The following is a 13,423-nucleotide window of genomic DNA, read 5'->3' on the forward strand; positions in this document are numbered from 1 at the left end:
TTTGTCCTTTATCGAGCCCATCTTTGCATGAAATGTTCCCTTGGTATCTCTGATTTTCTTGAAGAAATCTCTAGTCTTTCCCATTCTGTTGTTTTCCTCTATTTCTTTGCACTGATCACTGAGAAAGGCTTTCTTATCTCTTTTTGCTATTCTTTGGAACTCTGGCTCCAGAATCACTGCAGATGGTGACTGCAGCCATGAAATTAAAAGATGCTTGCTCCTTGGAAGAAAAGTTATGACCAACCTAGATAGCATATTCAAAAGCAGAGACATTACTTTGCCAACAAAGGTCCGTCTAGTCAAGGCTATGGTTTTTCCAGTGGTCATGTATGGATGTGAGAGTTGGACTGTGAAGAAAGCTGAGCGCTGAAGAATTGATGCTTTTGAACTGTGGTGTTGGAGAAGACGCTTGAGAGTCCCTTGGACTGCAAGGAGATCCAACCAGTCCATTCTAAAGGAGATCAGCCCTGGGTATTCTTTGGAAGGAATGATGCTAAAGCTGAAACTCCAGTACTTTGGCCACCTAATGCAAAAAGTTGGAAAAGACTCTGGAAAAGAGTCTCTGGAAAAGACATTGGAAAAGACTCTGATGCTGGGAGGGATTGGGGGCAGGAGGAGAAGGGGACGACAGAGGATGAGATGGCTGGATGGCATCACCGACTTGATGGATGTGAGTTTGAGTGAACTCTGGGAGATGGTGATGGACAGGGAGGCCTGGCGTGATGCGATTCATGGGGTCGCAAAGAGTCGGACACGACTGAGCGACTGAACTGAACTGAACAAGTTAGAATAGTATGCAGAAACCAGGAAGGAGAAGAGAACCTTGTGTTGACTTTATCAGTTTTCATAGCAGAGAATAAAGAGATATGATCTTAAATTATCTTAAATATTATCTATAAATCTAAAGAAAAAGCACATATAAACAAAAAGAAGTTTTACCTCAGAGGGATGAAACTGAAAAAGAGGAAAAAATTCTAATGTAAAAATATATCTATAAAATTTTTCTTGAATGCAGTAATATACATTCTCTAAAAATAAAAACAAACATAATAAATTGGAAATAATTTATGGAAAAAAGAAAAAAAAAAAAAGTTTTCAATACATTCATTAAAGTACAAAGATAATACTTAATGCTATTCTGCATCCTGAACTTCTTACCACATCATCATCAATCCTGACTTACTGAAACAAAGCCCCAGTTCAAGACCCATCTCTGCAAGGAATTCCTTCCCATTTGTCTGAAATCTACTGGAAACTGTCTCTATCCCCATAAGCACAAAACAGACAAGTGCAGTACTGTTGCCAGCAGTCAGTATTTAATTAGCCAAACTGTGAATAAGATTCATTTTTACATTCTGAAACCTTGTTGAAATACAGCAATATGTGTATCTGCTCCCTCTTGTCTCAAAATAGTATTATATTAAGAACAATGAGCTTAAAGTTTCACCCTTCTCACTCAGTTTATCTATGGGTTTGCTATCTTTTTATATATTCAGAATAACTGCAATATTAAAATTGTTCAATTTAACAAGTTTTAGGGAAAATTTTCACTAAAATTTTAATTACAATTAAATTGTAATGTATTTTTAAATTTTTAAATCTCTTTTTCTTGGGTTATTATAACTTATATAGTGTCTTATAATTTAATGACTGTGGTTTAAAGAAACAATGCTTAAAGGCAGGATGCTGTTTATAATGGAGTAAAATTAAAAATAAGATAGAGAATTATTCTGTTTTGTAAGATATTAACTTAAAAGAAAACGGGATAAAGGGCATACAGAATTCTCTGTACTATTTTTTGTAACTTTCATGTAAAATTATCTCAAATAAAAAAGTTACAAATTATATAACTTTGATGCAACAATTCCACTTCTTAGACATTATCCAGGAGGTAAGGGGAATCCAACAGTAGCAAATATGTTATACTAATTATATAATATCCACAAATCACACCCATTGAAAATTGAATATATATACTATATTGTGAATATATAATATCCACAGATCATACCCACTGAAAATTGAAAATTGAAAATTTATTATGGGAAAGTAAAAATTATCTTGAAGTGCAAACAGCAGTCCTACTGTTTGCTGTGCTGTAATAAAAGTTCTGCCCTATATTTTATAATCTATATTCCCTACTGTATATAAGCCATAGTCTCTATATTTTATAATCTAATCATTAGTGTAGTACAAAGCAGAATAAGCTAAAGGCTGGGCTTCCCAGATGGCACTAGTGGTAAAGACCCCACTGGCCAGTGAAGGAGACGTAAGAGATGTGGGTTAAATCTCTGAGTCAGAAAGATCCCCTGGAGAAGGAAATGGAAACCCACTCCAGTATTCTCTCTCTTTTTTTTAATATATTTATTTATTTGGCTGTGCCAGGTCTTACTTGTAGCATGTGGGATCAAACCCAGGTCCATCTACATTGGGAGCATGGAATCTTAGCCACTGGACCACCAGGGAAGTCCCCAGTCCAGTATTCTTGCCTAGAAAATCCTACAGACAGAGGAGATTGGTGGGCTACAATCCATGGGGTTGCAAAGAGTAGAACATGACTGAGTGACTAGGCACTAAGTGAAAATCAAGTAAGTGCAGGAGCTGGAAATCAAATCCATTCAGTCATTCACCAGTTGACATTTATGTGTCTCCTTCTCAGAGTCAACCATTGGACTGAGCACCGTGGGGGCTGGGGGGGGGGGGTGATGGGCAAGAGAGGCAAGGTCCCTGTCCTACAGGGGCCTATGGGGATGAGTTCCCTCTATTTCATTATTTGCTAATAGTATAAACGGGCTTCCCTGGTGGGTCATGGGGAAAGAAACTGCCTGCAATGCAGGAGTTGCAGGTTCGATCCATGAATCAGGAAGATACCCTGGAGGGGGGCATGGCAACCCACTCCAGTATTCTTGCCTGGAGAATCCCATGGACAGAGGAGTCTGGCGGACTATAGCCCATGGGATCACAAAGAGTCAGACAGGACTGAAGTGACTTGAGCACACACATACAGTAGTATGGACATGGCATCACAGTATTTAGTAAATGGTCCATATTTTAGTCGTGCTCATTTTCTCACAGAAATTTAGACCCAAATGTTCTCTATAAGAACACAAAATGTTTTAAGAAATTATCACTGGTATTTATGTTCACCAATCTACAAAATGTTAATGTAAAAGTTCATAATTGCTTACTTCTTAGTTTTCACTAGAAATTAAGGTTTTTAAGTTGAGAGTTCTAATTTAAGCATGTAACTAAAACAAAAGGAATAATATGGACACACTTCAATACTCAGTAGTAAGTAGGATATGCGTTTTCAATAAAGGAGGTATGAGAAAACAAAAAAAGAAATCTGAACTCAAGATGTTTTTTAAGGTAGTCTGAAAGTACTCCTTTGAGCTTTCATTTCCATATGCGTAACATTAAGGCATTGAAATATCATGTCTAAAGGTCATTTTTAATTGCATTTCCAATATTAAGTCAAGGAAAAGGAATGAAATTCTCAGTGAAGTTTCTGATGCAACTTAATAACAAATCCCAAAATGCAAATGACAAAAGATTAAAAATCCTGGACAACTTTGGAGAGGAAGTATTCATATTAAGTTTGCTGGGGGTAGAGAGTAAGATCGAGGCTCATTACACACAAATGAACAGTGGGGAGAGAACAGGGAGCCCAGAGACAACCCCAGAGATAGAGAAACTTTGACTATAAAAACAGTGCACTGAACCTGAAAGGAAAAGGACAGACTATTTAACAATAGTGATGAGAAAACTGGCTAAATATTTAGAAACCTGATCGTTATCTCACACTAAGAATTATTCCAGGTGAACTGACAAAGCTACACATGAAAATCAAAATTGAGAATGGTTAGAATAAAATGTAGAATAATATCTTTATGATACATAGTCGGTCAGGGAAGAAATTCTCCAAAAATAAAAAAAGCTAAGTATGGATGCGAGAGTTGGACTGTGAAGAAAGCTGAGCGCTGAAGAATTGATGCTTTTGAACTGTGGTGTTGGAGAAGACTCTTGAGAGTCCCTTGGACTGCAAGGAGATCCAACCAGTCCATCCTAAAGGAGATCAATCCTGGGTGTTCATTGGAAGGACTGATGTTGAAGCTGAAACTCCAATACTTTGGCCACCTGATGCGTACAGTTGACTCATTTGAAAAGACCTGACGTTGGGAGGGATTGGGGGCAGGAGGAGAAGGGGACAACAGAGGATAAGATGGTTGGATGGCATCACCGACTCAATGGACATGAGTTTGAGTGAACTCCCAGAGTTGGTGATGGACAGGGAGGCCTGGCGTGCTGCAATTCATGGGGTTGCAAAGAGTCGGACACGACTGAGCGACTGAACTGAACTGACTGACTGAAGTATGTATTTCTAGCTACAGTATGCTAAAGGTCAAATAATCTTAAAGATAGTCTTGCCCAATGCCTTAGAATATAGACAGAGAAATACAATCAAGGGGGACACAATCAGAAAATCAAGTATATATCTAGTAAGTAAATAAGTGAAAGTCACTCGGTCATGTCTGACTCTTTGCAACCCCATGGACTATAATCCATGGAATTCTCCAGGTCAGAATACTGGAGTAGGTAGCCTTTCCCTTCTTCAGAGGATATTCCCAACTCAGAGATTGAACGCAAATCTCCCACATGGCAGGTGAGTTCTTTACCAGCTGAGCCATGTATCTAGTAGTATAGCTTAATTTTCTGATTGTCCCCCTGACTTTAATACTTTATGGGATTTCTTGTATTTTAATTCAGAATCATTTTGTATCTGATTACAGATGGTTAAAGGATGCCATTTTTTAAAATTCTTGTTTAAAAATAAGACATTGCATTAATGACAATTTAATGAATAAAATAAAATACTGTAAAATAAACTCAAATTTTCTTACATTTTAAATATCTTACAAAATAAGCATAATTGTGTGATAATTGTAAACTAATTTCACAAGCAAATAAATTGAAAAGCAGGAAAAAGTAATATAAAAAAATAGGAGCAAAGCACTATAAACAATTGAAAACAAAGAGAGGGAAAACCACATATTGTTTAGAAATGATGGAAAAGGCTTTGTAAATGAGGTGCCTTTTTAAATGGTCTTAGGACTTCCCCAGTGGTCAAGGGTTAGGAATTTGCCTGCAAATGCAGAGGACACAGCTGCTATCCGTGGTTGAGGAGGATCCCACATGCCTTGCAGTAGCGGGGGGCATGTGCCACAACTACTGAGCCCAGGCTCTGGAGCCTGTGTGCTGAAATGAAGCGGGGCCTCCAAGCACCACAGCTAGAGGAACCCCACACACAGCAATAAAGACCCAGTGCAGCCAGAAATAAACAACACACTTTTAAAATGTATTTTAAAAAAAGTTAAATGGTCTTAAGGACAGGTAGCACTGTGACAAGCCATGACCGTGAGAGCAGGGCAAAAGTTACATAGCATGTTACATACAAAGTGTATACAATCAAGAGGCCAGAAGTGGGAAAACCCACCCGTTTTCTAACACACAAAAGGCACCATGACAGCGATGCTCTTCTCTTATTTTTGCTGCCTATCCTGGCTCTTTCTTGCATTTTTTGGCTTGATTTCTATACAGCATCCCCACTTCCAATACTGATCATACCAACTCACACCTCAAATGCACAATTATTATTGTATTACTCACCTGCCTAAAACTCCTTTTCTGAAAAATCAATGAATATACATCATGGTTGTAACTTACTATAACTTTAAATATCTTTTAAAATCCCCACTCCAGCACACTTTACACACAAGTGGTGCTGGGTCACTCGTGGTTCACACACAAAGACATTCCGTGACCTTTGCCCTGCCCAGGTTACTCCGTTATTCACCCAATCCTTCCTCCACACCCACTTGATGAGCCCGCCTCATTCATCAGAACTAACTCAGTCACCTCCACGGTGGGACCTTCTGGGTTCTCGGTAGCAAAATCCCCTCCTATCTTCTTCACCATCTTCCCCTGCAAAAGCTGCATGTGACTCTCCATGGCAACTGTGTGTTTCATCTTGACCCCCTTATTAAATGTGCTCCTGGAAGGCAAGATTTGTGCTCTTTGCTTTGATGTGTCCTGGGCACCTACACAGTGTCTGCACAGAGCAAGACCTCAACCCATTCAATATTCAATTAGATCCAAGATACACAAAAACAATACTTTTCCTCCAAGTCAGTACCAACCACTTAGAAAAAGTCATTAAAAAAAAAAAGAAAAAGTCATTTAAAAAGATTTCATTCAAAGCAGTAACAAAACCTTTAAAGTGCATTAAGAGTAAATACAACAAAATGTTGGAAATATACACAGACATAAAAAATTGGACATGTTTAACAAGCTCATGGATAAGAATATTTAATAAATGAAGATGAAAAAATTGGCTCACTATACAGAAAGCAATAGACTACCAATGTAAGGCCTAAAGTGAGGATTAACTGCAGGTTGATTAAAGATCGAAAGGTATACATAAATACATGAAAGCAACCAACTAAAATAGAAAAATGGCAGTTTTATATTATCATGTGGAGTAAATTCTTAAATACACAAAAAGTATAAGCCATAAAGAAAATAAATTTGATTTCATTAAAATTTAAAATATCAGGAAGACACAAGAGACTATAAGCAAATTTAAAGGCAAGTCATATCATGAGACAAGATAATTGTATAGTTTATTTTTTTTTTTGATAATTGTATAGTTTATTAACTGCATTTGAATAGTGTTCAAAATACAATGAGAACCCTTGTGAACCATTAAGGAAAAAACATCACATAGAAAAATGAGCAGTGGAATTAAAGAGAAAGTTCATAAACCAGGAACATCAACTGGTCAACAAACATATGAAAACATGTTCAAACTGTAGAGAATATGTAACTTTCACACACCCACTTCCCCATGGGAGGAAAAAGTCTCATCTGAAAATACTAAGTGTTGCTGAGGAAGCAGGGCAGAGGATATCAAACTCAGGAGAGAATATATCTGGATGGATCATCTGGGAACAATTTGGCAAAATCTAGTTTGTGTCGATCTATGCCCAGAAATGGAGAAGGAAATGGCAACCCACTCCGGTATTCTTGCCTAGAAAATTCCATGGACAGAGGAACCTGGTCGCCTACAGTCTATGGGGTTTCAAAGAGTCAGACACCACTGAGCGACTGAGCATACACAAGCCCAGAAAATCCACCTCTAACTATATAACCTAGAAAAAAATGAATTGATAAAGATCTGATACAGATATATGATGGAATATTACTCAGCCATAAAAAGAAATGAAATTAGGCCATTTGTAGAGATGTGGATGAACCCAGAGTGTGTCATACAGACTGAAGTCAGTAAGAGAAAAACAAGTATCATATACTAATGCAAGTATGTGGAATCTAGAAAAATGGTACAGATGAACCTAGTTCCGAAGCAGGAATAGAGACACGGACATAGAAAATGGATGTGTGGAAGTCAAGGGAAGGGTGGGATGAACTGGGAGATTAAGACTGACATACATACATTACCATGTGTAAAACAGACAGCTAGTAGGAAGCTGCTGTCTAGCACAGGCAGCTCAGCTCAGTGCTGCGTGATGACCTAGAGGGGTGGGATGGGGGAGTAGACAAGAGGCTCAAGAAGGAGGCAATATATGTGTACATACAGCTGGTTCATTTTGTTGCATATCAGAAACTTTCACAATATTGTAAAGCAACTATATGCCAATAATAATAATAAAAAATTTGTACAACTGTACTAGGAAATACAAATTGTGTGATATTTATACCAAGGAACAGTGTACAGAAGTAAAACTGAATAAACAGGAACTCCATCAAAAAGACTAAAATCTCAAAAACAATCTTGAGCAAAGAGAAATATTTTTCAGGAAGTTACAGAGTGTATGATTCCAATCATGCAAAGCTGAAACTATGCAAAGCAATAGTAAGTATTATTCAAATAAATTTCAAAATGTAATAAATGTAGAAAAACTATGTATATAGCATTATAAACTTAAGTGTACTTCTGAAGTTACTGTGCTGAGATACAAAGTGAAAGTCTCTCAGTTGTGTCCGACTCTTTGCGACTCCATGGACTATACATCCCATGGAATCCTCCAGGCCAGAATACCAGAGTGGGTAGCCTTTCCCTTCTGTAGGGGATCTTCCCAACCCAGGGATCGAACCCAGGTCTCCCACATGGTAGGTGGATTCTTTACCAACTGAGCCACAAGGGAAGCCCGTGTTGGGATACAAAAGGGGCCTTGAATTGACCCATTTTATTTCTACTTTTAAAAAACTGAAGTAAATATGACCAAATATTATTTTTAAGACAGTTATATGTACTCTGCTTGAATTTTTCATAATTTAAAGAAATATGGCAATAGCTATTACTTCTAAGGATGTAATATAATAAGTTCTCTCATTTCATTGGAACAACTGGAGCAATTATTTGTGAGCAAACTGAAAACATCTAGTCAAGTGAAAATGCACGTATTTTAAAAACTGCAATTCTACTTTGAACCACACTCCTTGGAGAAACTTGGATATATGGGATCAGGAAGAATTATATAAGTGTATTTGTTGAAGTATGGTTTATAATAGCAAAAACAGCAAAACCTCAGTGATGTCCATTAACAGAGGAACTGTAGTTTATGTATATAATACAGGACTATACAACCAATGAAATAAACTAAATCTATGTAGTAACATGGATAAATATTGAATACAGTTGTTCAGTGTGTCAAAAGCAAGAGGTTCAAATGGGTCTTCAACTCCCAACATTTTTTCTATCTTAAAAATTTTGAAACAAAAAAATACAGGATTAGATTGGTAAAACATGGGTAGTCTGCATGTGTCGGTTTGTAGTATGATTCCATGTAGCTTCCAGTATGCTTGAAACATTATGTAATTAAAAAAAACTAAATGAAACAATAGTAGATATTGTCAATAGCTTTGAATTATAAGTTTTAGTTTAATTATTACTCTAGGTAACGAGAACCCTGGGAAAATTTAAGAGGGGGGAATTATATGCTTCAAACTGAAATTTAGGAAAATTAATCTGGCAGAAGTACAAGGAAAATTGAGCTGGCAGTAAAAAGAACCATTGGAAAATCTCACCAACATTTAAGCCTGAAGTTAAAAAAGCAAAATTTCAACTGGAAAGAGACCACAGAGGACAAAGACATCCCCAGTCAGCACTAGTAAGATATGGCATTTGGTTGTCTGCAGTGACTCAGAGAAATGGAAGAGCCATTATCATCTCCGAGATCTGATACTGAGTCATTTTGAAAAGACTGACAGTGTTAACAGAAATATCTACTTATACATGTTTCTGTATGACAAAGTGGCTGGTTTGAGGAAAAAATACAGTATGTTCTACATAGACTCATTGCCTTGGGGGTGCAGTATGGGTAATAAAAGCAGGAAAGTTTTCATAAAAATTTGGGCATGCCAATCTGGAGATTGGAAGTGAGATTAAAGTTTAAAATATCTACTTTAGATAAATCTTTTGAGAAATAGGAATAAAACCATACTGCATGCTAAGTTCGGAGAAGGCAATGACACCCGACTATAGTACTCTTGCCTGGCAAATCCCATGGATGGAGGAGCCTGGTAGGCTGCAGTCCATGGGGTCGCCAAGAGTCGGACACGACTGAGCAATTTCACTTTCATGCATTGGAGAAGGAAATGGCAACCCACTCCAGTGTACTTGCCTGGAGAATCCCAGGGATGGTGGAACCTGGTGGGCTGCCATCTATGGGGTCGCACAGAGTCGGACATCACTGAAGTGACTTAGCAGCAGCAGCAGCAGCATGCAAGTTGCTTCCGTCATTTCTGACTTTTTGAGACCCTATGGACCATAGCCCACCAGACTCCTCTGCCTGTGGGATTCTCCAGGCAAGAATATTGGAGTGGGTTGCTGTTTCCTCCTCCAAGATATCTTCCCGACCCAGGGATCAAACCCACATCTCCTATGTCTCCCACATTGGCATGTGGGTTCTTTACCACTAGTACCACCTGGTAAGCCCAAAACTGTAGGGCTCAGGACTAAATAAGGATTCTAAAATAGGCTGAGTTTAAGAAACAGATGATTTCCCCTTGAAAATTAGTTTGTGTACTTTGCATGAGTGAAGTGAAGTCGCTCAATCGTGTCCAACTCTTTGCAACCCCATGGACTGCAGCCTACCAGGCTCCTCTGTCCATGGGATTTTCCAGGCAATAGTACTGGAGTGGATTGCCATTTCCTTCTCCAGGGGATCTTCCCAACCCAGAGATTGAACCCGAGTCTCCCGCATTGTAGACAGATGTTTTACCCTCTGGGCCACCAGGGAAGTCCAAGTACTTTGCATGGATGATAATAAAAAAAGTTTAAAACTGAAAAAAAAAAAAGAAACATGATTGAGAGAAGTCTTACAATGGTGAGTGCTGGGAGGCTGGGAGGAGGAGCAGAAGCCAGTGAAAGCTGAAGATGTGGCCGAAAAGGCAGAGGGAGGCACCAGTTCAGGGCGATCTCGCCTTCCACGCAGATGTGACAGCAGGTATCAGGTGACGGCAGACAGCAAGATCAGGTACACTTACGGCTGAAAATCGGTAAGGTATATGTAATGGCAAGTCCAGAAGTGGAGGGCTTTCTAGGTGGTACTACCTGTGCTTCTATTAACTGAAACAAATCGGACAGTTGGAAAAAACAACCAAAATATTGAATGACAGAGAAGAGCTAGTCATCAAAGTCCATCACAGCTCAGCACTCCAGGTAAGGAAGCATGGCAGCCCAATGCAGGTGCGGCCAAGGTGTGATCACCCCGGCAACCTTCACTCTGGTTACCACGCCTTCACTCACATCAATCCGCGTGTCATTTTATCAGACTAAAGTGTCTAAAACACCTCTCATCAAGTAACTGCTCTGGATTAAAATCCTGCTGCGTTCCCACTGTTTATCAAATAAAAAATCCAGTGAAGTGTGTTGCCGAAAGCAAAGAAAGAAGTACTATTCCAAAGAGGTGAAATGTATTAAATACTCCAAAAAGATGGTATTTCTTCATTGTGGCAAGTCAAGTCAGTGCTTATTATTTAGAAACATTAATGTCAATAGATGAAATAGTGTGCGGTCTATTGCATACCTGCACTTTGAATATTTTATCTTATTTACAGCTAACAGTAACCCTATAGAATAGTCTTTGCACCTGACAATCAATTTACAGATGAGATACAGAGCCGGAAAGTCAACAGACTCAACAAAAGGTCTTTCCAGAGCTTCTCCTCTCCATGACCCTGTGCTAATCCTTGAAGCCTGGAACTCTTGAATTGAGGCTTAAATCTTGTGAATAACCTGAAATACTGAGATTTCCTCAAGCACAGGTTGTGGAGAATTGTTTCAGGGACCAAAAGAATGTAATCATTGCTAGAAGAGGGGGATCCATCAATTTCATCTAAGTCATAAAGTGACATGTCAGAAAAGTGAAAATCAAGGAAATGGAAGAAGACATTTCAGAATTATGCTTTTGCATATAGGACTATTTTTTATGATGGTTTTCATGTTTAACAATAAACAGTGTGAAAGTTGCTCAGTCATGTCTGACTCTTTGCGGACCCGAAGGACTATACAGTCCATGGAATATTACAGTCCAGTATTCTCCAGGCCAGAATACTGGAGTAGGTAGCCATTCCCTTCTTCTGGGGATCTTCCCAACCCAGGGATTGAACCCAAGTCTCCTGCATTGCGGGCAGATTCTTTACCAGCTGAACTACCAGGGAAGCCCTTAACAATAAAGACAAGGGTGAAAATTTCACAATTCTCAAACACATTTAAAGTGATGCACACACCAAAATTTCACGGCTGCAAGATTACATGCAGCTCAAGGAAAGTGGTAACAAGATCTGAGGACCCACTGGAGACATTACCTTTGAGATTAGGAATTCAGACTCAGTGGAGACAAAGTATTAGAACAGAGACATTGAATGGCTATCATCTACATTGGGAGGAAATCTACACAAAATAGGAGTTTCATAATTTGTACAGGTCATAAAGAAAAAGTATCACTCGTTCAGCCGTGTTCTGACTCTTTGCTACCCCCGTGGACTGCAGCCTGCCAGTTCCGTCTGCCCAAGGAATTTCCCAGGCAAGCATATGGGGTGGGTTGCCTTTTCCTCCCCCAGGGAATCTTTCCGTGTCTTTGGCACTGGCAGGTGGATTCTCTACCACTGAGCCACCAGGGAAGCCCAAAGAAAAAACACATACTATGTTCTAATCAAGGATGCCACATCGGAGGGGAGCCTCTACTGGGGTGAGAGTGAAAGGCACTGTCATCAAAATGTGTGCAGTGGTTAGCACTGGTATTCTGAGAAGAAACTAGAAATGACTGTAAAAGAATGACACTTTTGGACACATGGCGTTTTATCTTACCTCGCTTAAAATCTTCCTGTAGAGAATAAAGATGGTATCTAATCTTCCCGGTGAAGAATGTCTCTGCTCTGTGGGGTTCTGAGATGAGTAAGACCCAATGTTATTTTAATGGGGGACCATACAGAAAAGCATGTTTCAAAATGTAAAATGCTGTAAAAATACAAGTTGTTGGTATGATTTTTAATGGAAAATTCCTCTTGCTCAAAAAGGTATCACAAGGTTCTAACTCATATAACTATTTGAAATTTCACAACCAATATTAAAAATCAATATACACACAAAGCATATTCAAAATAGCAACTGAAACAAATAATACAACACAATATAAGAAATACATGTGATGTTGTAGAGCTGCATTTTTTTTTTTTTAATTTTGGTAGCCTTTAAACAAAACTTATTCTTTCCAAAAAACAAATGCACTTTGTGGGGGCTTGTTGTTACATGGTGTGTTTTTGGAGAAGCTAAATTTTAGTGCTTTCTCAAAGAATTTTCAGAAAGGGCCTTTAGATGAAGTTAAAAAATATTACAGAAAAATGAAGCACAGGGTAACATCTTTTAGGTAAGATTAAGGCATATGCTAGCTGATATATTGCTTACTACAGCCTTTGTATTGCAATTCAATTGATATTCCTAAGGCTAATTATGAACAGGAAAATTACAAAGTGCCTTCAAGACAGCAGTACCAATACTACTTTTGTGTCAATCAAAACCCTGGTAGTGCAGTTCTGAATAAATTTATCTAAAAATTTAACAAAGATGTATTGACGGCCTGTCTTTGTGCCAGGCCAGGCCAGCCTGATACTGGGTCTTACTCATCTCAGAACCCGCAGAGCAGAGACCACTACTAGACTTGCAGATTGTTCAGTCGCTAAGTCGTGTCTGGCTCTTTGTGACCCCATACTTGCTCCTTTAGCATGCTAGTCCCCTGTGATGAAAAGAACATTTTTTTTTTTTTGGTGTTAGCTCTAGAAGGTCTTGGAGGTCTTCATAGAACTGTTGAACTTCGTCTTCTTCAGCATTAGTGGCTGTGGC

The sequence above is a fragment of the Bison bison genome, unplaced genomic scaffold (genome assembly GCF_000754665.1).
Source record: "Bison bison bison isolate TAMUID 2011002044 unplaced genomic scaffold, Bison_UMD1.0 scf7180017864360, whole genome shotgun sequence".
NCBI classification, from domain to species: Eukaryota; Metazoa; Chordata; class Mammalia; order Artiodactyla; family Bovidae; genus Bison; species Bison bison.